Source organism: Epinephelus moara, chromosome 12 (genome assembly GCF_006386435.1).
Source record: "Epinephelus moara isolate mb chromosome 12, YSFRI_EMoa_1.0, whole genome shotgun sequence".
In the NCBI taxonomy this organism is placed as follows: Eukaryota; Metazoa; Chordata; class Actinopteri; order Perciformes; family Serranidae; genus Epinephelus; species Epinephelus moara.
The window spans coordinates 20,928,851-20,953,451 of NC_065517.1; the positions used below are offsets into that span (position 1 = coordinate 20,928,851).

General features: G+C 40.8%; 1 protein-coding gene across 1 annotated transcript in view; it reads left to right on the forward strand.

The window, feature by feature from the left end:
* The window catches only part of extl3 (exostosin-like glycosyltransferase 3), a 37,646-nt gene continuing 13,045 nt past the window's right edge, over positions 1–24,601 (forward strand). The window contains exon 1 of the mRNA XM_050058097.1: positions 1–200. The gene's annotated coding sequence lies outside the window, so the exon portion shown is untranslated. The remainder of the gene's footprint in view (positions 201–24,601) is intronic.

Sequence of the window (24,601 nt, forward strand, 5' to 3'; positions counted from 1 at the left end):
GCTGTTTGTCCAGCCGTCGCTCCAACAATGCAGCTTTTAATGGTGCTGTGAGCGGTGCGAACTGAAAACGCAGCAACACCGCAGGCTTGTCCGGTCACTGTAGTCGTCCACATTTTAACACAGCGACATTTGGACGGTTTGACAAACCTGCCGCGCGGCCGTGACTCAGTTTTTAGGACATCCTGGACTCTTGTGCTGTGGTGAGTAGCTGCTGAAGCTAACGTTGGTCTGTCTGCCACTGTAGTTGAGAGTAATGCATTTTGTTGTGACCGTTGCTGGCTAGCAGGCTAGCTAATTGGCCAGATGAGACATATGGCCCCTTGTGTCTCCCCCCCCCTGCAAACCCCTCTGTCCATATTTAGTTAATACTATAGCCGTGTGTCCACTTGTGCTCACTGGGATTTATATTAGGCATTTCTAAGAGGTGTAAATGTAAAAGGTTGGTAGTTTTTATAAAGACTTTGTTGAGTCGTACAGTGTAGCCGCTGTAAGTCGTGAGTGTGTTTTGCTTTGATCTCGGCAGAGGCACACGTCAACCAAGCCGGTGTACTCGATGCTTTGCCTAATCTAAGTAGTCTGTACACGACTGCCAAAACACATCAAACCTTTAACTTCATATTATTTAACCACCATTTGATTGTCAAATCCACAACCCCCAAAAATGTGCCGCTCTTTTATAAGGAGTAAATGTCACGCCGAACTCCATTAACAAATCTGGCAATTTAATGTCGACGTGCTCATTGGCGACCACGAATACTTGCATGATTACGCGCTGATTATGAAAGCCATAATGAGCTTCTCGTTAAGTCAGCATGCTTTAATACACCGCCGATCTGTTCTGCGACACACTAGTTATTATACCTTACATTATTGCCTGTAAACTATAATAGCTGCTATTAATATTGATGACATAATTATTAAATTACACATTTGGGAATGGAGGTTCTGATTGCTGTGTTCAGATAAGGTCTCTTAAAATACACGTTTGAATGTTGCTCTGTCAGTCATGCTGCACCTTTGCCATTGAGCAAGGTAGCATTAACTGCAATAATATATTTGCTATGATAATCATAGTGGGTATTGATTGTGTCTCACACTTGACTCAGTGTTTGTCCTGTTATACAGTATTGATTTCCTATGGCATTGTTTAAAATGCAATAAGAAGTTGCTGCAAAATGTTTTATGTTCTTTTTTTGACTAAATCATTGATTACACTACCTGGTTATATAAAGAGTAGACTAAAATAGCACCCAAAATCTGACCATCACAACAACATGACGGCAGGATTAATTGCAGGGCCTTATTAGACTGCTTTAGCTAGTCGTTCCTAATAAACTGGAGACTGAGTGCAGATGTTGTGTAATTTGCAATGTGGCATTCAACCAATGACTAATGAGACAGGGGAGCTTAGCACAACCCAGAGAGTATGAGCTGAAGGATGAGGGTGTCAGCCTCCTATAGATTTGGGAAATAGACCCCAGCAGACTCTATTACGGCTGGGTTTAGCATGTTTGTTGCTGCACTGAGGTTACGGCCCAGGGCACTACTTTAACAGCATGTTTCAGTAACCAGTAAATCAGTTTCGGACTTTATTACTTAATAGCGACCTTACTAGAGCTGCTGGCCCAGAGCTGTGTGGTCAGTTTATTTGTGGCTGCATCATCAGAGCATTCCTTAGTGCATTTCTACTTGACAGAAGGATGCTCTTGTCAAATCACTTAAAACATCGTAGTCAAATATCTTTGTTTCTTTACACGTTGTTATTTATGCATCTCAATGTCTGAAACTTGGTGGGAAAGCAAAGTTGCTGAGCACGAACATATGCAGCGTCCTGAATCTGATGATGTAGAGAAAACTAAAAAGGGACTGCAAAATACTCACCTGATGTAGAGACAGCAAAAGTTTTAGAGTTCAGATTTCACATCGCTGTCTGTTTTGTGTGTTTCAAGCCACTGCTCATCACTTTTAAGTTATGATATCAGGTATATTTGTCATGTATTATTATATTTCTGGGCATCTGTGTGAGATGTTCAAGACAGTTTCCAGACAGCGGTGTAGTTTTTCTAGGTCAGTTGCCTGTGAATGTATCACTGCAGATGCTAGTGTTGATTATAGCTTAGTGTTTTAATGGAGGCATTCTTCTCTCTTGTATTTGTTTCCTGCCGAGATATAAACAACATGAGTGTGTTATGTCAGTGTTTGAAATAGTCGACTAAATAAAAGAGGTTTGTTAAGAGCTGTCTTTACAACCCTGAAATAAAAAGCCTTCATAATAGATTTAGTCTTTGTCCATCTACTTAACAAATTAAAAAAGATAATCTTGAGCCAGTTGTATGATTTGAACTTCGCCCTGCAATGGTTAGACCGGACCACAGCATGCATTAATATGGACTGTAAGGGGCATTGTGTATCCCACTGTGGACAAGGATATTGATCATTCTCTCATACAGGCGTGATTACCACGCTGTCTGTGAGTGATTTTTTTTTTTCCTCTCCCAGTGGTCACGTAGGACTCAACAAATCCCACAATGCAGAATAATGACGAAATCAGCGTTTTATTATGTGACAAGGTGCCTGTAGATGTGCTGCCCTCATTAAATACTTGGACGCCTGCCCAATGCTCCAATTTTCTGAATTTTTCATACGTGCAGGGGTCATTCTAGTGCCGTGATTTAGTAGTATTTGATTAATGTAGTATATTTTGGCCTGCAACAAAAATCCTATTGCGCTGCTAGATAGCATTTGAAAGGCATCTTCTTGCCAATGAAATCTCCAGTTGGGTGCTGCTAATGAAATATAAACAAGTGGTAGTTTCAAATTGATTTTTTACCACATTATTTGAAAGACCTCTAATTGGTATTTTTACAATAACAATGTGGTAAATGACAATGTGAAAGCAGCTGCTCACAGTCATGAACTTACTGAGCGTGAACACCCAAATCTGCAGCTCCTCTTAGCAAAGCTTTAAAATGAGTTTCATGTCATTGTTAAGCCGTCTGGCCTGGACTTCATCGTTCTGATTCACCCCCATGGGCTTGTTTTCGGCCACAGCAGGCAGATGTTTTCAGCAAAAAGCTCTTAAAAACCCCTTGCACACTACCTGTTCAGCACCAGACAGACGGCAGACACCTTTTGCGACTAGCTGGTGAACATAGCAGAGTATTTAGCAGCTCTAGAGCCAGATGTTTTCCCTCGGGAGTTAGTAGGGACCAAAAATAGAGCTGCCCTCAAGTGGCCGAAAGATCAGTTAGTGCAGGTTTAATGAAGTCTAGTATGTGTACGAGATGTAGGCCTATAAGGTATCATCTGCCAACATTCCACAAAGGATTCATAGAGGACACTTTGAAAGGTCATAGCAGGAAAAGCATAGGTGTAGCCAATAACATTATTGATGCTCTGTTCTATTGAGTTGTCCCAGTAACACTTGTCAGTGAAGCACCATGCACAATACCAGTGCTCTGGGACATGTTAACGGTTTATTATGCGAGTAGAACTGAGCTAAAAGTGACAAAAATTCCCTCCATCTGTTGTCAGAGGTCACTGATAGAAGGTGCCAGTACACCTGGATAATATAGGCTACATCCACACTAATTCATTTTCATTTTAAAACACATAACTACTGCTAAGTGAACGCCAAGCGGCAACTTCTGGGACTAAAAAATGAAGCCAACAAACTGGAGTCACGCCCCATAGATGACCATGTTAAAATGCCCAACTTAACAGCAGAAATAAACATGTTTATAGCCCGGTAAGAAAAACAGTCGTGCCCCCCCCCCATGACAACTGTACAGGGGCTGAATTTTTACATAACTCACCCATTTACATTTTGTTAAGGCTTAAGGTTACATATATTCAAAGGCAGGCCGCTATGAGTGACAGGTTGTCTGGCGATAGTGTCCTTGGCTTCTGACTCAGATCCACCCCTTGCTCCTTCTCAGCGCCAGCCTCTTGCCCAAATATGGTCACTTCTGGCTGCAAATAACCAAGATGCCGACATCCGTAATGCCAAACTTGAGCCTTCAAATCAGGAGTCCACAAACCAGCGGGTGACATCATGGTAGCTACGTCCAATATTTACACTGTCTATGGTTTACGTCTAGTGTCCACACTGCTCTGGTGTATTTGAAACCCAAAAATGGAGACTTTTGAAAATGCTGCTGAACCGTTACAGTTTGTGTTTTAGTCTGGACATGCGGAAACAGAGACTTTTGAAAATGATGACGCAGACACCCACGTTTGCTTCACGATTGGGTCTTATTCGTCATGAAGTTTCTAGCCAAAACATTATAGATACACCTTCATATCTTGTGTGATTTGATTCTTCTTGTGTGCGTACTCCTTTCCCATTGAAATGGTGTCCTCTGGTGATGGATAATGCTCTGAGTACTGCTCAAATATGTCGCCATATTTGCTTTGCAACAAACTCCCAATCATTGTTTTCTGTTACCGTGACTGCCATATACTCATGTTTTACTTTCAGTAACAGTTCTAACTCGTCGTTGGTCCAAGCAAGGAAATCTCTGGCCTTACCTCCATAGTATTTTCTGTAGCTAAACAACCAACCCCAGAGTAGGCAATCTACTTCCAATTTACACCAGCACCACATGCCCAGGGTACATAAATGGTCATGTGATATGCGTTTTCAGGCATGTTAGTATGGACAGGGTTTTTTTCTGAGACAGTGCTAAAACGCTTCATTTTAAAATGCCGTTTTGCAACAAAAGCGTGTTTATGTGGGTGTAGCTATAGTGTTAAATATGATCAGTTGACCCGACTCGCATTGTTGCATTGTGATGTAGAAGAAGTGCTAATTATGTTTTTGTTGTTCAAGTGCAAAAAGCTGTCTGAAAAACAGCTGTAACACTTGGATGTTTTTAACAGTTACCCTAAAATGTGTACTTTAATAGTGTGATTTGGCAGCCAGGACAAAGACAAGCCGGTCAGGGACAGTCAATAGACCTTAGTTCTCCAATCAAAGATTACTACGATAGAATTAAATGCAGTTCAAAGGCCTTTATCTTAAATCGTTTGGCTGACATGTGGTGTTGTAGGAATGTGGTTTGATGTTGCAGCGCACTACTACATTAGTATCAGGGATGGAGTGTACCTCTTTACTGCAGCCCTGAATTATGGTTTTAGTCTGATAAAATTTCACCATCGAGAGTGAGAAAATTTGGCTGTGGTGTTGAGCATTGAGGCTAGGGCATTAAGTGCCACGTCCTTGTAATGAGGGTATGGATGAATCACCAAATGGAGCCGCTGACTCTTGACTTTCATTCTGTCAAACTGTCCTGCTCTCGTCTGAGAAAGCGCAGAGGTTCAACTCCACTTGAATAGCCGAGTGTTCCCGAGCTCTTCTACTCTAATGAACATCTGCTTGAAGAGGCCACATTAACCAAGGACAGCTTGTTCTGTATGTTTATTGAATAACAGCAGGATGTTTTTTTTCAATATTACTGCACAAGGGGAGAGAGACAGAAATGAATGGCGTGAATAAAAGTTCTGACTGGAACAGATGTGGCAGCTCGTAGCAGCGAGAGCAGAAAAACGCTGGGAAAAGAGCGAGAGATGGCAGTACTAGTTTTTACTTTTGGCACAGTAAGCAAACAGCAGCGCTCCGTGCCATGCCTGCGAGTCGAGCAGTAGGATTTCTCGGCTAATTCATTTCCCCAAGCAGCAATATTTCCTCAAATAGAAGCACCATTAGCTTACCTTCAGTGGACCTCAGTTAGTGTATGTCACTGTCAAACTCAAGGTAAGTGCCTTATGTTAAAAATAAACTTTGCAGCGAGGCGCAAGTGAATATTTGATTGTCAGTGCTTTCTTATAAACAAATCACACAGCAGAACATATCCTGTGAAAAGGGGTGCAATCACTGTCACAATGACGCCATCACATTTTTATCTCCCTGATTTATTTTTTATTCCAGACAGTGACGAGTTTGATCAGTGCCCCCTACACAATCCTGCCACTTGTTGTTGACATGCCCGGTGCGTTTGTTAAGGCCAAATGGACATTAACAACATGACTTAAAGTAGTGTGAATGCCCTACGCTGACACTCAGGTGCAATCTCTTTTGGGGTGGTACATTGCAATCATTCTCCCATGTCAGGGGCTAATCACCCTGGCTCCCCTCCCACAATCCATCAGTGTCTGGAGGACGAGGCTTGCGGGGTTCTGGCAGCTGTTGTCGGGCTGAGTCAATCTGTTATGGTCGACGCCAGCATGCACAGGAGGGGGAGAGGAAGAGCTCTCAGGAGGACACAGCGAGCGAGGCTGCTGCCACTGCTATGGAAAGATAACAAGAGGATTTATTTGTTAGGAGGGCAGGATTTCAGGGCTTGTGTGTTAATTTTGCTGTGTTACCCGCTAACTGTTTTCCCTGTAAAATATGTGCAGGGGAAGGCCAGGTTGAAGGATATTACAGACACAATATTATAGCAAGACAATTAGGCGATGGACAGAAAATTAATCGGCAACAATTTTGATTATTGTCGACAATCTTTTGGTCATAAACAGGTTGAAATGCCAAATATTTTATGGCTGCAGCCTCCTCAAAGTGAGGATTAGCTGCTTTTCTTTTTTATGTCTTCATAAATTGAATCTCTTTATGTTTTTGAATGTTGGTCAGACAAATGAGACATTTGAAGCCGTCACCTTGCACTCTGATGGACACGTTTTGTATCATTTCATAGACTATTTTGTGGCATTTCATAGACTAAACATTGAAACAATTAATTGGGAAAGTAGTCATTAATAATACAATAAAAACAATTGCTTGTTGCAGCCATTAATGATACAGTTATGTAGTGCAATAGCTTAAAAACTGGAACCAAAATTGATTTAAGTGCATGAACTTCTCCTGCGCCTAGCTCGTAGAGTCCATGTAAGCTCTTCAGTTGACATGTGTCAGCTGGCAGTTTTATATTGTGCTAATGATTTCAAGTTTTTGACTTGAATCCAGTCTTTTTAAAACAGCTTCATATCTACAAAGGAAGTGCCATTGAATTATAGAATATTTATGCTAACAGCATCAAAGTGATATAAGTTTAAATTGGCCTTATTACTGAATGAGGACAGTTCTCTGTGGATTGAAATCACTTTCTGAGTTGTAGCCAGACGTAGCCTATTTTTCTGTGTGATTATCATGGCTTACAAACTAGTTGTGTTTATGGATTTAGCCAAATTGCTGATATTGCGGGGCTGGCACACAGTGGTTGTTGATGCTGGGAGAGGAAATTGGCAGAGACCTACAGAATTAGATTCAGTCGTCAAGGCAAATATTTGGAGCCATACTTCCATTTGCAGACTGTTGAGAGTTCACGGCTGTTCACAACTTTTTCGAGGGCAGACGGAGGAGAGAGGCACAATAAGTTATTTTTTGACATTTGTAGACATAATACCATACTGACAAAATGTCAGGCTTAAGAATGCTCAGAACTAAGTGAGGCAGTTGCTGTCTACAAACCAGCAGGTGTACTCGAGTAAACACTGGGGTTTTCTGTTCTAAACAGGCCTTTTTCTCAGGAGACGTTTGGACTAATTATAGCAGGAAACACAGGTGTACATAATAACATTAATGATGGCTCTGTTCCATTTAGGTGTGCGAGTAAGCCTTGTCAATGCACAATGGCAGGGCCCTGACACATTGTTATTTTTTACACCTGTGTTTGACAAGTCAGGGAGTCTACCGTGGACAAAGACCTATCAGTGTTTGTCTTATATGGCACTCTTTATTTATGAGAAATTCAAGATAGTGAGTGTAGATAATGTGACAACAGCTGTTAGTCAGTTGACCACCATCACACAGAGATGTCCAAGTTAGTTAGTTATTAAGTTCGTTGTATTTGTCCCCACCAGACACCCAATATGTTCACAGTTGGGAGACTTTGTGCACTACTGGTGTGTACATCATTTAAGTATTGTGTCGGTCAAGAGATACATACATATATACTAGGAATGTTCCTGGCGACTAATTTCCCTGTCGGCTAAATGAAATGCCACTTAGCGCCTTCGACTGAATGTCATCCAAAGTTTGTATTTGGTCTTTGAAGTATCTTTGCTTTTGATCAGTGTCTGAGCTCCATTGTGACATCACATTTCACCGGCCCATTGAATCTGTGTGTGCACCGCAATGCACATAAAGCCAGCAAAGTGTCATCTAACTAAGCTAAATGAAAGAGCGCCACAGCTAGAAACAAAAACATGATTTGCAGCTCAGCTTGTATTTGTAGCGTGTCACATCTGTACGCAGTGACAAGTGTGATGTGTCTGTTTGTAGCTTCGTTTCACTGACTTCCATTGAAAGTGACTTGTAGCCTGTTGCTGTGTCACTTGTAGTGTGAACGCAGCATTAGTCATTATGACTTACTTTCATCTGTGCAGTAAAAATGTCTAAATAAAAAGCACCCAAGTAATGACTAAAATGCTTTCCTATAAATCTCAAATCAACAAAATTAAATACAGATTTGTACGAGATCTTTCCCATAGCGCTAATATTTATTGGGTTGGCCTCAGGAAATAAAGAATCACGACACGAGGAGATTCAGTCGTTACAGCTATGATTTTTTAATCCCCCCATGTACTCCTCTTAACAGGTACCCTACTTAAATATAGACCGACAGGATGTGGTGGGCACTGCCTTTGTTTAACTTTACCTCAGATGCTGCCTCGCTGAGAGAAAGAGAGAGGTTTCTTTTGACACACGAGAGCCTCTCTGCTGCAGTGAACTCGACATGTATTCAATCACCGAAGCAGCTCCCACTCTTGAATACAAAAAGACTCTTGGTGTTTTTTCCTGCCCTCATTCTTCTTCCTGTCTTGGACAAACTGTTGAGACACTGAGCTGTGAAAGTTCATGTAGTTGCGACCTGCCAGATTCACTTTGCTCCAGATAAAGCGTGATTGTAACCCAGGTGACTAATTAACGTCGGCCCTGCCCTTCAAAACGGTGACATTTCGGCTTGCCAAATGTCCAAAGAATCTTGATTAATGGAAGGAATTTACTTTAATGTAACTCTGCATGGCTGTAGCAAGACCTATTTGATATGCGCCTGGCTGGAAAACTTCAGACAACCTGTCTTATTTTGTCTGAAACTGGACTATAACTATTAAGCAGTAGATGCTAGCATGAAATCCACAATGCTTATCCTGCTGAAGGAGGGAACTATTGATCAATGAGAAATTGGGATGTGATTGCCTAAATCTTAAACACTGAAACAAAAAAGAAACCTGAGGAGAAAATTTAGAAAAACAAAAAAAAACAAAGAAGATTATTTTAGAGTGTGTCTAATGTGATAATATAAGCACTTTATTTAGAGGTCAGGGTTAGGTGAGGTGAGATAAAGCAGCGTGAGTAGACATAGATTGGTATTAATACCAAAATTAATTTAGGTAATAACATACAATTATAGCAACAGAGTAGCCACAACAATGCTGGTAAATACAGCCATATTTATCATGAAAGTGGTTTTAGTTTCTGTTTAGGTGACGCTCTAGACAGTGTATGACATGACGGGCCCGTTTGGAGCCTCAGACTCTTACGTCCCTTTTCATCTAAAGTAATTATGTAGACACGAATGGTTAAATGAGTACCATGTGGCAGCCTGTAATTACATTTTTGGTAATGAATGGGTTAAATACCAGTCGCAGGCATTTGAGCACTGAAATTCCCTCTGAAGATGGGGGCTTGACAGTGTAGTTGCTGCATTACAGGGGACATAGGCATGCCCTGTTACAGGACATGGAGACACTTGTTTGAACTACATCTCTTGTTAGTATTCCACATTCATCCCTATCTATCTATCTATCTATATATATATATATATATATATATATACATATATATATATATATATATGAGGTTATTGGTGCTGTTGAGTCAATATTGGAGAGTGGGTGCTGCTCAGAAATTAAGATCTTATTTTACACCACTGTCAGTCTAAAAAACCTGCAAATTAAGCTTCACTCTGTGCAAAGGAGCTGTTAAACCATTTCAAAGGTTTTTACATTCTGCAGAGGAACAAGATTAGACAAGTCAGCCAACAGGACTTTTGGTGAACAAACTAAAACATTTAGGAGCGATGTTGCTGGGTACACGTCCTGCGTTCCTGATGCTTTAAAATCTGAAAGGATGCAGTAAACGCACCATCAATGCACCATCAATGCGTCCACTAGATACACACTCATTTTTTTAAAGAATGCCACATCGTAGAGTATGTCTACTCACAGTAAACTTATTTTGAAAGTGTTTTCTGTCACTGAAACCGAGAGTGAAGTTTGTCATTTGGATGTTATTATCATACTGTTAGTGATGTGTTGGTGTTTTTGTTTTGGTGCTCTGCACATATCTGCCATGGCTGTGTATTAGGGGGGCGGTTTTGTGTTTTGTGTAGCACAGATAGAAAAGCAAGCTGAAATGCTCTAGGATACTTATAGAATAAAGATATATCAGAATTAGAAAAATATAAAATACTACTAAAGTACTAAATTTAGACACAGCTATACACTATACTATTTACACTATATACACCTTTTACTAATGCATATATGGAAACAAGAACATGTATATATGAGTATGGGTATTGACAGCTGTACAGGATAAATAGATAAATTATTAATATAACAAATACAAATCAGCTTTTGGTAGTCTACGAGAATAATATGATCATTTCTTTTTCAGTCCAGATACATTTCACTGCTGCAAAACATGCTGAAAGTGAGATTAACAGACTGAGAACTTTATCTTACTAGATAAAACAGATGTTGACAGAGTTTTACTTTGGGGACATAATTTACAGTTGAAAAAAGGTTATAAATTGCAATGTATTTCATCGAAACATATTTGAAATCGCACTAATATTGTATCGTGACTTAAATGTCCTTATGGTATCGTATCGTGGATCTCCTGGTGCTTCTCAACCCTACTGTGTATTGGCAAGAGTCTTGCAATACGATATATGTTATGCAACAGGATTTATAATTGAATATATTGCAATCCTGTAAGCAAATCTGACTTTAGGATAGTGGCACGCCCGTAATGACTCTGTCCCTTCATAGGCCTGTGTTCTTTGTGTTTACGCTACTGATATGTTGTTACACTGGAGTGGAAGAGTCAAATGGCTGAAGATTACAACACTGAGTGATCTCTTTGAGAATCAATACAGTATCGTGATACTTGAAGTGTATGGATATTTTCTGACACCCCTAGACCTGACATCTGCCTGCCGTAATCCCTGGCTCTCTGAAGCTCTGTGCGCCTAAGCATAGGTAGTGGTGACACAGCATGAAGGTCCCTGCAGACCACCATTTGACAGTGACCTTTATTTATAGGTAAATATGTAGGATATTACAGACATTCAACAGTGACAGCAGATGTTGTGCTCACTCATGTCGATGATTTACCGTCCAGGGGATGCGCCATGGTTAAATATTTTTACCAGCAGCTGCCATTTTCCATATCTCTCTACATATCTCACCAAAGACTACATTCGGTTTTGTTGTAGTCTCAGTAAGTGAAAGGAACACATAAAAACTCTTCTCAGAGAGAAAGAGAATATGCATATTTCTGAAAATGTTTGACTTAGTTAATTTGCACAGTAGCTTATGTATATTTTTTGAGTATCATATATCACGATCATATATCTGATTTGATTTGCTTGATAGTGGGTTGATGATGTTGGTGCTTTTTATGCCCAACTCAGGATGTGACATTTGTGTCATGTTTTGCGAATAAATTGTATTTGAAGATACGGTTAGATATGGTTGTAGAAGATAAAGTTATCAGATTTGAGATGTTGCTACATTGAAAGCCCATAAACATCACTGATTTGACCTTGCAAGTTTCAAAAGACAGCCTAATCCCTGCCTACTGAAAATTAAATGCTAATAGTAGTAGCAATGCTGTAGTTTCCTCCACTAATGATCAGTCAATATAATCTCCAACATCACTGATTAATTCAAGAATCTCATCAGCCCCAAACTGTGTACGATTAATCAAGAAAGCTGGGTCAGCTGATTTATTTGTTGGATCAGAAAGCTGCACATAAACGTGTGTACTCACAAATATAACAGAATCTTTCATCTCTGCAGATGTTATTTCCTCCTCTCTCCTCTCTCCTCGCTCATCTCACTGTCACCCTGTCTGACATTTTCTGCACGGCGAGATAAAGTGAAACTGAAGAAACCAAGTCAGCAGTGGCAGCAGCGAGTCAAAGGTGTCCTCAATTAGTCTGAGCTTTAGTGTCACTGCAGTTCTCTTTACAGTGGTGGAAAGCATTGAAGAATATGTCGGAAATATTGTCCACATAGACACTTTAGAAAGACATGTAGCTCTTCAGGCATGCAATTGATAACCTCGTTAGCAGTCCAGCTCATATGCAAATATGATTAACCAGCTAAATGTATGACGAGACCATGCAGGAAGTGGAAAAGCCAGTGGAAAAAGCCAAGAAAATAGTCAAATGCTGCTTTTCACACCACATCAGGAACAATTAGTTGTGCATCTTGCCTCGGGTCTGCTCACTGAGCTCATACATCTGTAGTTGACAATGCAGATTCAGCCTTCATCTGTGGACTTGTAGTCGTTGTGGGGCATTTTAAACATTTAAAATAGACCAATTTTGACTGCACTTTGGTTTAAAAAGATTCACATCAATTATATTTGACTTCAAAACATGTTACCAGTCAAACCATAATTAAAGGAAAGAGGGAAAACCAGCTGCGAGTTGCTAACTCTGTCCTTTGTTTTCCGGGAGGAGTAAAGTAACAATGCTAACGAACCATTTTGGGGGAAACGAAGGACACGTAGTTAAATTTTTGCCTGCTGTGTGAGTTTCCCGCAAAGAAAAGGCAAATAAAATTTAAAATGTATCCCTTTTTTAGAAGTCGTAGCTCATTAGAAAAATGTGCGAGCTGTTGTGTGCTGAGAAGCGGGGGAGTCCTGTGTGTCTGTGCTTCTGCCCTGACTCTAATTGGCTGTCACATTCTCGATTCTCACCAACACAGTCAGAGTCTCTCCTCGCCTCACCCCTGTGGGGGCAGCTCGTGCCACAGCAGTTTTACAGCAGAAGCTTCAGTGACAGATTAGCACTCCCTGCACAGCCAGTGTGATGCATTTTGTTTGTCACTCTCCCAGCTCCTACAAAGACAGAGCCTCATCTCCGAAGATGCTCACAGATTGGTCAGCGGGTGCGGTCAAGTTGCCAGATGAATATTTTTGGATACATTTTAGATTTGTTTTACCTTGGATTGTCTTTTCAAAGTCGAGAGCGTGTGCCATCCCGCAAGGACATGGACACCTTTTTTTGAATTGCTCTCCTGTGTAATCTTTGTCATATTGCAGGAGCTTTGGAGGTTGGAAGGCGCCCAGGCCCATCTGTCATTATGAACTCATTCCTTCTCGCCCTCTCTTTCTCTGGTTATCTCTCCTTCTCTGTCTCTTTCTGTTTATCTACATCTCTCTCTGTCTCCACCGTGCTAAATGGTATCCAGCAAAGTTATAAATAAGCATCACTGGGCGAGTCATATGATGTTTGTTTCTAAACAACGGGGCAGTGAAGGGTGGGTTTCCTGTCTGCCTCCGTTTGCCTTTGTCTTCTCCCACTGTTTAATGCACACACTGAGAGATAAAGGTCAACACACTCATATATTTTCCACTGAGTAGGAGGTGGTCCTCACGGAGGGTGAACTTAATTGCTCCTGTGCCGGGTCATCACCGCACCAATACTCCTGATGATCATAACGGCCTCGCTGTCGTCTCCTCAGCGTTATTAGGTAATAAGAAGAGCAGCAGGAAGCAGCATCCAGTGTTTTCAATAAAGCACATTAGGCTTGAACTAAATGACAATAAAAAGTGAGAAATTATGTATATTTGTCAACCGTCAAATTTTTCGAACCGGTTGATAGCGTGTAGGTTCGTTCACGATAATTCCGGTATAATTTTTAATATATGAAAAATTCAGATCGTTAAACTCACAGTACTTCATTATGTTGACATATTGACGTCATACTGTTACCCACGGCAACAATAAGCATGGCTGAAAGCGAAATTATTACTGACTCTTCAGTGGTTCCAAAAAGAGGAGCAGCTTCAGTAGTGTGGAATAAACTGTGGTGTCCTGAATGTTTTATGAACAGCCCCAGACTTGTCAGACTCTTTTAGTGAGTTACTGCTCAGAGGGAACTCATTCAGCGGCTCCTCTGGCAGCAGCACAGCGTCTCTCCCTCTCCTCTCTCACCGTGCGCACTCAGGAGTCAGTGTCTCAAGTGATTTTGTCATAAACCTTTGGTAATGTAAACCTACAGTACATGACGCACGCGGCTCGACAAAAAACTACATATATGTGAATGTGCGATGATTTATATTATTATTTAAGTTATTTTTCCAAATACAGTTTCTCAATTGGATTTCCAAAAAAGTTAGAAATGATATGTATTAATATTCGATATGAACTTGTATGTACTGTGATAGAAGATTTAATTAATGTTGCCCACATCTTAAGCACATCATTAGAATTGGATGAGGGCTGAGAATTCTTTTCATCTGTCTAGGATTTATTTTAATAACACTGAGTATGTCAACATGCACACTAATATCCTGGTATTGATCTTATTTGGGATGTTTACATGGAGTATGTGAAACCTAGTTAATATCTTTGTATGGAAGATTCTGATAGATCTCCACATTATCTGCATCATTTCCAAATATGCCATTGACTCGTCCAAATCTCTACCATATCTGTAGCAGCGTAGTACCCTCAGCAGTTTAGGATGAACCTAGTTTGTTTTGGACTTAAAGGGATACTTCAGATCTTTTGAAGTGGGGTTGTATGAGGTACTTATCCACAGTCAGGATGTTACCTTCATTGCATCACAGTTGGCTGCCACCAGTTTGGAGAAACAGACAGGAGTACTGTCACAGAAGTTAAGCAATGATCCGTAGAACTTCCTTATTTCTACGTATTATGGCAACTGTACTGCACACTATATTACGCCATAGATCAAATGTTTTGGTCAGACTTTGAGCTTATGGAAGGTGTGAAGATGGCGGGTCATGGCAGGTTTTATTATATCAACTACAAGAGCACTTTAGGAACACTAAAGGACACTGAGGTAGATTAACTTAAAAAAAATAACTTAAATTAACTTAATGAGGGCCAGTCACAAGGACAAGGACAGAGACAAGGACTGAGTGCTGTGGGTCAAGTGTGTGTGTGTGTTTGAGAGAGAGAAGAGAAGGTGGAAGGTGGACTATTGCAAGCAATCATTCTTTAAGTTATAAATAAATGACTCAGAACACTGCTTTTTCATTTTTTGACCTGTCTGAACCTGTGATATTTTCTAGTAAGCTTACCCGAACCAGCACAACCTGTGGGTCAACCCATGCATTGCCAATGTGCCTGGTGGATCTGCAATCTCAAGTTTATTAGCAGCCATCCTGAGAGTTCAGCCTTGTAATGTAATGAGAGCTCACTGCGCTGCAGCAGTTGTGGTGGCAGCAGAAGACCAAACCAAATGACACATGAACCATGGCAGTTTGTGTCATGGTTTCGGTTGTGGTTTCAGAACCGCTACTGTGGAGACAATAGGGTACATTTATGAATCAGAGTATACAGACCAGGGGCTTTTTCAGAGGCAAACTGAATGGGCCAAAACAGAGAGAAAGGGCAAACTTATGTGGAAACTGGAGGCCAAGAAAGAGCAAAAGCTATGTGATGGTGCAGATGTGGAAACTGTAAGCCCACGGAGCTACTGCTGCCATGTGAGGGTCTTGGTTATGTGTAGGAATATGAAAGTCCAGAAGTACAGACGTTATGAAAATGTCAATCACAATCTCCCAAAACCCAACTTAAAAAATTAGCTGTTTTGTACAACTCAATTGATGTTAATTCTATGAAATAAATGAAATAAAAAGGGAGGAAAGAAGCTTATTTCTCGTATTTAATGTGAGTGAATGAATTCCTCAAAGAAGTCGAGGCGTGCTGTACCAGTACAAGTAACAAAGAGCCTATATTATCATGACATATCGACCAAACTCTGATCTTTTTCAGGGTCAAACATTTGCACACAGACGAGTCAATTAAGTATAAGCTTCAGTCACACAAGAGATTTCCACAGCCACATTTAGCTCCCTCATTACACCTGTGCTCAATATGTACATATGGATTTGGTTGAAACCGGATACAGCTAATACCAGTAAATGAGTGATGGAAGAAAAAGAACAAAGTAATAACATTTGAAATTATTGAAAAAGTTGTCATTCATTTTCACTCTGTTAGTCAACTAATTGTTTTAGCACTAAAACAGTTTTTTCTCTTATTAAATTATTCTTGGATCTCAAAAAGTCCTGAATTTTCTGACTTTTTATTACCTCTTCGAGAACCACTCTGCAGCCCTACAGCCATTTCTGTAATTTACCAGTGGAAAAAAAAAGGTCCTTGAGATGGCTCAGTCAGCCGTCTGCAGATGAGCTGTGATCCATGCCTGCAACAGCTGCTCCCCTCACACAGCCCTGTGACTGTGCTTTCCCCTGCAGCTGCCTCCATCTTTTTTCCCCCCCATCACCTCCACAGGGAGTGCCCTACCCCGATCCTCTCCATGAAATCACAATTAATTATTTGAAGGGTTGTCTGCAAGCACAATGAGCCAGAGCCCCTCAAGGGGAGAATGCATCAGGATAACCTAGAGTCCCAGAAGCTGTGATGAGTTTCTGAAGTGCAGCGGCATCTCCTCCAGAGGCCTGTGCTCACTGCTGCAGTAAGCTAGAATTGTTTATGTTTGGATTTACAACACTCGCATGCTTCAGTTTTTACGAGTATCTCTTTTTTTCTTCAAAGTACAGCTTAGGGCTGCAACTAATGAACGTGTAGAATGTATAAAAATAGTGAAACATGCCTGTCACAATTGCCTGAAGCCCGAGTAGAAATCTACGAATGTCTCGTTTCGTCCAACCATTAGTTGAAGACCCAAAGACAGTCAGTTTGAAATGTTATAAATACAGCAAAGCAGCAAATCCACCCATTAGAGAAGTTGGAGACAGGAAGCGTTTGGCATTTTGCTGGAAGAAAATGAGAACCAATTTTCTGTCAGTCACCTAATCGACAGCTCTAGTGCGGCTCCATGTTAGGAACAGAATGGAGTGATTAAAGAGACAATTTATAAGTGCATGAATGCTGATTCACACTCTCTGACAAGCTACGAAAATCCATTAGAAAAAGTAGGAAAAAAGGAACTATTGATAAACACTCTCAGTGCCCTCAGCACCTATTATAATGTGATACGTGTGCAGAACACTTAATTATGGAGAATGAAAAAAAACAGTGTTTTTTTGTTTTTTTTTAATTGATTTCACTGCATTTACCATAAGTGGTCCCAACCGTACGGTACATATAACCTTCCTACTGCTGCCGTGGAGGTGCTAAGTGGCTGACGTGAGGGAAATATTCAGGTATTAATGTCTGTAACATTGTAACACCACAGAAAGAGCTGTTCCTTTGTCCTTGGACTGTTTTCTTTCAGACCATTGTAGTTTGGATATACTGTAAGCTGTGGCAAATATGGACAAAGCTATTTTGTGTCACAGAAACAAGAATGAAAGGTGAGAATGTTGGCAGCATAGCTCTGGGGATGGCAATGTCGTTACTTTGGTCCAGACTGAAATACCTCAAAAACTGTTAAATAAATTGCGATGATTTGTTGAACATACATTCATGGTTACCAGAGGATGAATCTGTATTTGGTGATCCACCGGCTTTTCCTGTAGCATCACCATGAGGTACTTTTTTTCTTTTTTTGAAATATCTCAGCAATCACTGTGCAAAAAAACCCTACAAAAAATATTTCTTGGCAAGTTGCTGTCCAATCATATTGTGGGAATTTCTGCTTCCCAAAGACTTTATATCTACTATGTACCCAAGGGTTTATCTCCGCATCTAAAAAGTGAAGCCAATGTGGAAGTGACTGAAACTAGCATTCTATCTAATGTCCAGCAGGGGGAGACTCCGCTGGTTGCTAAAAGACGTCAGATTGTATAAAAGTCTATAGCCCCCTTTGCACTGCCTGTTCAAGGTGGCCGCCTTGCCTTTCTGAATATAAGGTACGATTGTGGAATGGAAGGATATAGCGGTCTTGCCTTTAAGCCATGGAGGTAGTATTAGTGCTGAAACGGTGTCTGTATAAACAGGACAGCCTGCAGGACAGGACCATGGGCAGGACGGGTATCAACATTTCAGCAGCGTGTTATGTGTGTGACCCACTATGGGAGATTTAAAAAGCAGTAAGTAGCAGTTAGCAGCTAACTGAAGAAGTACAGTGGCCGTAAATGTCTACAAATTTGGAAAACACTGAGGTCTGGGAGGTCCTTACTGTCTGAGCAGAGGACAAGATCAGGTGCCATATAACAGAGACGGTAAATGATTGTGACTGACATGTTAAGCCATTGTTATTGTTTAGAAATCACTGGTGATGCATATGTTTAATGTCACATGAGAGACAGAAGTTGTTGTGTCAAATGTCACACCCATTTCACCTCTTTTGATTCTGTGATGGCAGCATGCAGTCTGTAATCACACACTGGAGTGGAATGACGCCACCATCATTTGCTTGTGTGTAGAAATGCAAAAAAGGCATAAAGAAGGGTCTTCACAGCGGCCCTATATAATGATCTCTGTAAAAAGGGCTTACGAAAAATTGACCCTACTTCTCACTTGATTCATTACCTCAGTAAACTTTTTCCTAATGAGTGTATTGTCTCAATTGCTAGTTTGAAGTCTTCTTCAATACATCATGATATTCAGTTTGTAACTTACGATCCCATTTTGAGTAAAATAGCTGATAAAGCAGGGTATGCTTTAGGGTGTGGCTACCTTGTGATTGATAAGGTGCTACCACGACAGTCCGCTTCTGGCCCCTCAGAAGCTCAACCCTTTTTTTCTAATATGGTCATGTCTGGCTCCAAAAACAGTAGTCCACAAACAAATGGTTGATGTCAAAGTGGCTATAGCCACTTCTTTTATACAGTCTTTGCATGTGCCTTTTCAAGAGCCACTATGGGTGTGAAATATTGTTCTGTTTCTAAATGTAGCAAAGTAAAAACAACATATATAGATGGAGCATTCTTGTGTTTGGGAAGCAGAAATTCTTAAAATATCTCAACAGCTTTTAGATGGATTGCCAGGGAAAATTGTTCCGCACATTCATGCTCCCCTCAGGATGAATTGTAATAACTTTGATCTCCCGGCTTTTCATCTAGTGCCGTCTTCAGGCAAATTTTCAGTTTGGCCAGTACTTTTGTTTATGACGAAACACCTGCAAAACTAATGACATCCTCATCCTCCTTAGCTGGAGTTTGTGTTGAGCACTATTAAGTAAATGTCAACATGCTAACACACTGAAAATAATGAACATAAATAAACATGTTAGCATTGTCACTGTGAGCATGTTAGCATTCAGCTAACAGCACCATTGTGCTCACAGTCTCTTGGAGCCACAAGCATGGCTGTAGACTCTTGGTCTTGTTTCCATTTAAATAGAATAATGATTCAGTGTTTGCACTTTGGACCAGAAGCACAGCCAGACTAATTGATTATGAAGGAGGCTGTCTGACAAATTCCGAATTGCTTTATGACAGTTTTTCTTGTTTTATTATTTATTTTCAGATTGATTTAGCAGTGAGTCACACATAAAGCAGTGGAAGAGAGTATTTGAAGTGCTGTGGAAAATCACTGTCATTCTTATCATTAGAAGTAAGCCATTTCTTCTCGAGACATTAAAAGAAAAATCAAAAATTCATCTCCTTAACATTTCAGTCCTCGCAGTCGCTACCTCTTGGAGCCTTGCTACCAGGGGCCTTATTAAAAATACAAGCTGTGTGATCTTTCTGTCAGCCCTGAAATCCCTCAGTTCATCTTACTATCTGTCAAAAGCTCTGTCAGATGCCTCATAGACAGGCGGAAAAAACAAACACCCTCACTTTATGTGTCACTCCTCAGAAACTTCAGCTTTCACTCATTCACAAACTGCTCCAGCTGCCTCTCCTGTTCCTCCCCACATGAGATGCGACCCTTGAGTTGATTGCGGTCAAGTAAAAACCTGTTATAGTTGGATGTCAGTTCTGTCTGTGCTTCCTGTTTCTTCGTAGAGGAATTTCAGGACTGTCTCAGAAAGCCAGTGTGCAGAGAGACTGTTCAAACATTTATACAAGCGCTTGCCCGCAAATGTCTGGGAACTTGGAAGCAGCGTCTCACTTCTTCATTCAGGCTCTGAGCTCAGCACCTGCTGCTGTTATTCTTTTGACTTCAGATGAAGATATTCTTCCAGACCTACTTGGTATTAATCACAACACGATGCATCTCCGAGCGCTGGCAAACATTACATGCTTTCACGCTCCCTGACTCGGCATGAGCCAGCAACTTGATCTTGATTGATATTAAAGCGCATGTTGAATGCATCTCGTCAGTTTGCATACCTCTAAATCAAATTAACAGACTGCTAGACTAATGCGGTCTGCGTTATTCATAGGCCTGACCAGTAATTTGCTGACTAAGTCATTGCTCGCTCGGTGCTCACCATGTGAAGCAAAAGGTTTTTTTATCTGGGTCATCAGTGAGGCGGCTGTGCTTTAGCTTCTCCTTTCCCCTGAGAAGACTACAGAACACTTGAATTGAACGTGCTGCAGGATTCAGCTCTCTGAAAAGCTGCTGGATTGTATATCATATTTGTATTGATTTGCAGTATGAGTAATGGAGTATTTACACTACAATATACAGAGATTAGTGATCATCTGCGAGATGTAATTCAACACGGTGAAATCTATTGAAAGAATAATATAAACTGTTACTTGGTCCCTGCAGCCATACAGTGACTAATGCCCAGAGGCTTCAGACTGTGTTGTAGAGGGGCTTTGACACACCAAGCCAATGGACAGTTGTTGGTGAGCATCTGTTGTCCAAGATTTTGAGGTGTGCCCTGCATTGTTGGCACCAGTTAGCCCTCATCACCTGTTTTTGGGCCTATTCAGCATGCTGAATCAGTGTCGGAGCAAAGGCTGTGCCCAATTAGTCGACTAGAGCAGTGGTTCCCAACTGGTGGGTCTTGGTCCAGAAGTGAATGGACCGCAAGTGACTCGAGAACGTGTCGAGTTTGTAAAAAACACACTTTATTTTTGAAGTACAATGAATTTCCGGCACAGAGCTTTTACTTTGAAATGCCATTCCCTGCTGTAGAGTGAGTGACAAACAGAAAGCTACGTAACATAGACAGCAAACTAGCTGAACAACATGGCCAAACGCAAGTATGACGCTGAATATATTAAACTGTGTGGACCTTGAACTAATGACTAAGGAGAAATCTGGACCCTCTCACTGGACCAGTTGGGAATCACTGGACTAGGGGATGAAACATTACTACCTTTGCTAATCACCACGAGAAACTCTAGTCGGTTGACCTTAGATACCCAGAGGGAAATGAGATGAGTTTGGATCAGCAAGAGAAACAAGAGTAACTCTCTCTGTTTCACATATATACAAACACACGTGTGCTCCCAATGGTTGGAACCGCATGCGCACGACTGGTACAAGTCCGCAGCTGTCTTTGGATGTTTAACATGGAAAGTATGTCCGAGTCTAATACACACAGACTTGTGCAAGCTGGATGTCTTCTTGCTTGGCTGAATGAGAGAGGCTGAATTTGGTCCCAACAACCCTGGGTGTATGTATGTGTGTGTATGTACAAGAGAGCTACTGCGAGTGTGTGTTTTTGAGTGGAGATGAGGCTGGGCGTTAAATACACAGTAAATAAATGTTATTTAACTTTTACTTAGTGAGCTGTTGTCATGTTTTGTAGGATAACGTGTCATGTTCATATTGCACAGTGCAAAGTACCGCTCATTTCACCGGCATTTAAAATATAAATATTTAAAGCGATAGCCTACCTCTGCACCCTTCTGTGTGTCAGCTCTGGTAGTTACCAGCTACACTCCTCCAAGTGGTTGTTATTTAAAGTAACCTGTGTTTTAACAGATCTGAAGATCTAAAATTAGAAACACTTATATCCATCAATGGATTTAAGGGCATCATAAAGAATGTGGCGACAGACACATGTGCTTGTTGTTCTTGAGAGGCCGCTGTTTGAATAGTTGTTGTTTTGTTGTGGATTTTTGTATTATATGTTGTATTTGTTGCATTTTAAATGTGTTTGATTGGCTGCTACCTCGCCCAGATCTCTCTTGTAAGAGCAGATAGTCAATCTCAGTGGGACTTCCTGGTTAAATAAAGGTTACATAAATAAAAAATACATATGATTTGGTTGATGAAAAATGTGATTAATGATTTCATCAGAGCCAGCCTTTGTTGCCACGAGTTCTTTGATGTCGGCGTGTCTTGGCTTTAAGGTGAAGGCGAGGACGGGCGTGTCAGTACCTCTCTCTGACTGCAAATGTATTTTATAGCTCACTCTCACTCTTGTGCCACCCTGTATGCCTAAAGCCTATAAGTGAAAATGGCTACAACGGCAGTCCTTTAGGTGCTTAACACCAAACCGCCTCGCAGCTCAGCGGTAGGTAATGATGGCATTATCATTGATCCCCGCAAAGTAAATCCAGAGCGATCAATGCTTCCCTATGTGTTTTCCCATGCAGACAGCAGTCAGATTAAGCCGGCTGCAACAGAGAGAAGACATTCTGCAGATTAGAAAGCTACATCTGAAGAGATTGAGATTTAGTTTCTATCTGTGTGTGTGTGTGTGTGTGTGTGTGTTGCTCTGTTTCCCAGAGGCAGCCACGGGCAGAGCTTTAAACCAGCATGCTTTTTGGCTCCAGATTAGGCCTAGCAACAGCGTTTGCCAACATCTGTCTGCCATTACCCCTGTGACACTGGCAGTCATGCAGCAATTAATCAGACTGTTGTGATAGTCGCCACTCGGTCACTCTGCACCTCGGGCACATCACCGAGCAGCAGGATGAGGGGCAGCGTTCAAAGGGTCGTCTGCCCTGGGAGTTTTTACTGTACATGTCCCCTCCTAACTACAAAAACCACTGGCCTGTAGTTACTTTGGAGGACCAGAGCATCTTATCTAACGTTAACCTCGATTGTTCTGTTTCCCTATTTGACTGTGGCTGTACCTTTGTAGCCGAAGATACACTGTGTAGTCACTTCTGTATCTAATGCGTACTGATGCTCTGTTGTTTCTGCTTAAGATGGCATTAGGAAAAGTCAAGTCAGTCTCTCGTCAGTAACTTGGTAATGCTGTGGCAGTAAATGCAGAAGTATCCAGGTGGCTGCCAGAAAATGCAACTGTATTTGACAAGGTGTATTATGATTGAAGATGGGAATCACAAGGCAGCATGTTTAAATTGTTTTAGAGGGTGTATTTGTGTGGCACTGGATTTGCAGCCTTTAAATCAAACTTAGACACTAGGACTGAAACAGTAAGTCAGTAGCAAGGAAATTAATCATCAGTAATTTTGTAATTTTGATTAAATTTTAAAGTCATTGATCAAAAGAAAATAACTAAACGTGCAATTTCAAGCTTCTCAAATATGAGGATTTGCTGCTTTTGCTGTTTTATATCATGGTAAATTGATTATCTTTGAGTTTTGGACATTTTAACATGTCAAATTGGGCTCTTGGAAATTATGAAGAGCATCTCTCTGTGTTTGGTGACATTTTTAAGACTACATCATCAATGAAGTAAACATAAATATAATTGACACACTATTCAGTCATAGAAATTGTCAGTTACAGAGCACGTTTTGAAGCTTGATGCATCTTTTTTCTTTCTCTTGCTTGATAACGACTGAATTATCTGACCTTAGTTTTACCACTATTAAGCAGGGAAGAAAACTCACAGATCTGTACCTTAAAATCTGCATTAAAAAACTGAGGAGAACTGGGGAGCACCACCAGCTGGTCCAGGAGCTTCACCTAAACGATGGTCAGTTTCAGGCTTGTGTTAGGATCAGTTGGGGAAAGTTTGATAGTCTGCTGTCAATCCTTAGGCCTAATTATGGTTGCTAAACTTTTAGAGGTAGTTGAGGCAACAATTTGCTCAGATATGTCTTTCAGCTTGTAGGGTGATGATGAAAGCAAGCTAACGTCAGCTTAACACTGTATGCTACGACTTGTTGCCAGCAGCAACACAGAAGGGCTCTCAATTTATGTGATGGGACGATGGAAAAAAAGCAGTGACGTCAAGTGTTTTTTCCGCTCTGAGTTGAAGTTTGAAAAAAGAATCTTCAACTTTGAGTTATATTCTTTTTGGGGGTTTTTTAACAATGCTTCACTCATGCTTGAGAACCATTACAAAAAGCCGCCCCCACGCTGCTAAAACACGCTCTGCCTGATCGTGGCCTAAGTAGGCAGAGGCTTACTTAAGTTTAATCTAATTACTTTACTTTAATCACTTTTAAAGCCTTTAAAACCAGGAAAAGACAATACTTACTATGACACCCAAAATTTAAGACGATATCTAGTCTCATATCACAATAATAATAATACTTATATAATACCCAGCACTAAGATATACTGTACTGGTCCTTTAAGTCATTTCAGTTTCTCAGATGTGATGATTTTTTTCTGTGTTACATCACTGTGAGATGATAATGTTC